Genomic DNA, 3,791 nt, shown 5'->3' with positions numbered 1-3,791 from the left:
CTCACAGCGGGGGGCGCGCGCCCTTCCCCCCCCCATCGGCCGTTTAACGGTCGCTCACGCTCCCCTGTGAGGGGCCGCGCAGCGGCAGCGGCCCCCGCCCGGCCTCCTCCCCGCCGCCGCCGCCTCTAGGCCCTTCCCCGGCTAGGCCGCCGCCGGGGATGGCGGCCTCCTCGCCCGGCCGCAACCGGCAGCGGGCCAGCGCTTCCCGTGGCCCCCTCGGAGGGGGCTGCCCGGCCCGCTGCGCGGCCAGCCGAGGCGGCGGGAAGCTTCGGGCGCCCCCGGCCTCTGTGGCCGCGGTGTGTGTGTGGAGGGTGGCCGGTGCCCTCCCGGGGGTGCCGTGCCCTGCCTTGGGTCTTCTGGGGGGGGATCTGGTAACTGGCCTTGGAGCGGGGGCGGGATGTGTGTGTGCATTAAACTGCCAAGGGACCAAAGATTAATTCTACCCGCTTTACCTGGTGGGCAGAGAAGGGGGGAGCGAGCTGCTAAGGTCTATGGAGATGCTGAGACCAGCTGTGCCCTCCTCACTTGGCACCTGGAGATAACGCAGGTGCTAGGGATGGGAAGGGAAGAAAGATCGCTTGGGTKCTTCTGCAGTGGACCTAGAAAAGAGGGACCTGAGAGAAATCCCCTTTTGAGGGCCTGGAATAGCCTCTGCTGTGCTTGTAGGAGGATACAGTAGGAACAGGACAGTCGCTGCTGCTGCCTGGGAAAGCAGGGAGCAATCACCTGAGGTGCTGCTACTTTGCAGGCAAGCAGGGAGCAGAGAGCACTGCTGRGGAAAGCATGAAGAATGCCTTTTAAAGAAGGATGGAGTGGAAAGTTTGGTGGGGATGAAGGCACTAAGCTGGTGGAAAGGGAATCAAATAGTAAAGAGAGCGAGGTAAGGAAAAGAGATAATTACCTGTGCTACAAAACCAGGGAAATAAGCTTTATAGAAAGGAAGAGAAGGTGTGTGCATGAAGGGAAAACAGAACGAAATGTGTGTTAAGCTGCTCTGTTTGACAGGTCTGCTTGGCAAAATGATAGCTAGTTTACTGCCCACTTCAGAGTCTGGAACTATTTTGCTGCTTTGATTTTATGGGRACATTGTTTTGTGACGCTGGCACGGTGCTGCGAGTATTCTTCACTCTACCCAATGACCCTGGTCTTTGAAGTTTGTCTAAAAGCTAGGAATCAACTTCCTTATGAGACTTAGTGAGCATTTTCAGATTATAAGAAATAGCAAGAAAGCGGAGCTTTCAGCCTCAGTCCTGAGGTGATGCGGTTGTGTCTTTGCATTTGGGGCATGCAATGCTGAGAAAAGGAGTACTGTCTTAATGCCAAAGTTCCTGAATGTAACTTCCACTTATTTTTGAGAACTTTAAAAATACAAATTAAGTTCCCCTTCATGGGAGAGATGAAGATGAAAGATAAGATATGATTTCATTCTTTGTGAAATGCGTAACTGTTATGACAGCATATTAGGGTGATAAATTTAGGATTACACTAACTATTGTGTAATGCAGAAAGGAGATTAGCTGACTCAAATTTAGAAGAATGGAAAACACCCTGGGATTTTCTTTGGATGTACAGCATGTAGAAAGCTGTGCTGTTAGCCTTTGAATCCTTCTGCCAAAAATATTTCCTTTTCAATAATTCAGCTTAATTGCTGATACTAACTCTGTTCAATATTTTCGGTTAGAAAGCTTAACTTGGTAGGATGCTTTTTATTTTTCTAAACGTGACTTTAAAATAATACTACAAAAAAGCAAAGAAGAATCAGGTTTTATGTCAGGACCATTTAAATAGTGTCAGAATCTCACCAACAAAAGAAACTTGTCAAACTTTCTCTGAAGGTAACTGTTGAAAGTTACTCAATGGTGTTTTTTCTTTCAGTGGGTTCTAGGCCTCTGTCTTCAGAGCTTATGTAATTGTGCGTAGAAGAGAAGTCATTTTCTCTCTCTCTCATGAGCAAAGAATTAAAAAAAATATAACTTGATAAAAATGATTGAAAATACTTTTAACTGTCTGTAGTGGAACTTCATAGGCAGTGAATGGAAAAGGGAGTAACAGTAGTTTAGTAATTTGAGCAGGTCTTGGGAGCTGGGGATCCTTGTTTATTTTCAGTGCTGCTAACTCTGTGCAGCACTTGTGGAATTTATAGAACCTTTTTGCCTGTCTTTATAGGGAGATGCAGGCAACTTCTTCCATTTTACAGATTTTTTTTTTTTTTTTGTAGTATGCATTGCTGTAGTAACTAGGAGGAAGCCCCAGTGGTGAGACCACAATTCCATTGTGCCAGGTGCTGTACAAATGCAAGATGAGCAAATGATTCTTGCCCTAAGGAAGTTAGTCTCAAGCTCAAACCAGGAACAAAGGTAGGTGTGGACTAAGCATTTGAAATGCTCCTTAGCTGTAACTCCTTGTGTCATAGTTCCTTTGAAAGACAGAGAATAGGATGGCCAAAGAAAGGCTTAGCCTGAATATTAAGCAATGTTTTTAKTGGTGAAATCTTTGGCCTCCCTGCCACTTCTTATTCTTTCATGAAAATATGGCAGAAAGGCAATATTTTGCCTTGCTTTKTGCTTATACTATGTCCTATTAATTTTAAACTCCTTCCTACCTGCTATTGCATTCAAAATGTGTTGTCATCAAAGGCCTGGCTTGTCCCTGAGCAGCATCTTACCCTCTTCTCTCTGGTCTGGTCAGCACAACTAGGTGCCTTTACCTGCCCCTATACAGTATGCTAAAGGGGAAGAAGGCAAAGTCTCAAGAAACATCAGGAGATTCTGTGCTTTTACAGCTTACAGACTCTGAAACACAAGGCTGAACTAGGAGGTGGATGAACAGGGAATTAAAGGTGACTGTACTCATGTGAATCTTTTGGTTTGTGTCCTCCAGCTAAGACACAGTCCTTATTTCAGAATGGCCACTTTCGTTTTTGCACAGTTGGAATCCCTTGGGAAAAGCAATAAAATTCCAAGGCTCCTGCCAGTAAAACAGTGAGTTTCAGCTGAAGGGAGAGAGCAGTGGTGAATGAGGAGAGGAGGAGGGCTGCATTTCTTTAGTAAAAACTGAATTAATCGTGTATGAACCATTGTGGTAAAGATGCCATAGGAATAATAGTTGGTTTGTTCTCAAAAGACAATCTCTAAGTCAGATTTTCAGACTTGTTATCTAACAAAGTAGTTCTAGGATTTGTTTCGCTGGTGGGAAGAAAGAGCTCAGTGATTTGCTGATACTGGGTTTCTAATCGGTGATTATTATAAAGAAAAATGATTAGTTTTGCATGATGTTAGAGATGATAGAAAGCTCCCTTTAACTGTTGCTGAGAGTCCTAGCAGTTTGGTTATTCAGGTTTGCCAAATGTTGCTTCTGTAATCTAGAACCTGTTGAAAAGCAATCTCATGCAAGTGAGTCACCTTACGGATACTTGCGTTTAGCAGTACCTTGTCAGCACCCTTTACAAGCTTGAAATACTTATTTTTCGTAATTAAAGCTGTTCTGTTTAAAGTCTTTCTTGAGGAAATGTTGCAACATGTGTGTTGAAGTTTACTTCCCAATCTTTTCTTTCGTGGACTTCATGGTCAGAGTTGTGTTCATTGTCTCTTATTTCTGTCATTGTTTAACATCCTGTCTGTGAGAAAATACCTGTTAATTACATGGCTGACACAGGCAAAACTTAGAGCATTCGAGAACCTAGGGTGGGCATACTGCTGAAGCTCTAACATTTATGAGTTGTGTCTCATAAAGGGTCTTTAAGGGTCTGTGTGGAATAGAAAGTAGGCTACTTGAGACAGGTAAGGGTAGTC

The 3,791-nt window shown here is 44.7% G+C and overlaps 1 protein-coding gene across 2 annotated transcripts in view; it reads left to right on the top strand.

The window, feature by feature from the left end:
• Nucleotides 1-741: 741 nt before the first annotated feature.
• Nucleotides 742-3,791, top strand: part of SCAP (SREBF chaperone) — a 76,097-nt gene continuing 73,047 nt past the window's right edge. Inside the window, exons 1-2 of one of the 2 annotated variants that reach the window (XM_085317811.1) lie at nucleotides 742-880; nucleotides 2,234-2,357. The gene's annotated coding sequence lies outside the window, so the exon portion shown is untranslated. Of the gene's footprint in view, nucleotides 881-2,218; nucleotides 2,358-3,791 lie in introns of both variants that reach the window. The other variant, XM_085317810.1, reaches the window with a different exon arrangement.

Source organism: Rhea americana, unplaced genomic scaffold (genome assembly GCF_003343005.1).
Source record: "Rhea americana isolate MKP2758 unplaced genomic scaffold, rheAme1 scaffold_508, whole genome shotgun sequence".
NCBI classification, from domain to species: Eukaryota; Metazoa; Chordata; class Aves; order Rheiformes; family Rheidae; genus Rhea; species Rhea americana.
The sequence above is the reverse complement of the archived record's forward strand: the minus strand, read 5'-3'. Positions and strand labels throughout refer to the sequence as shown.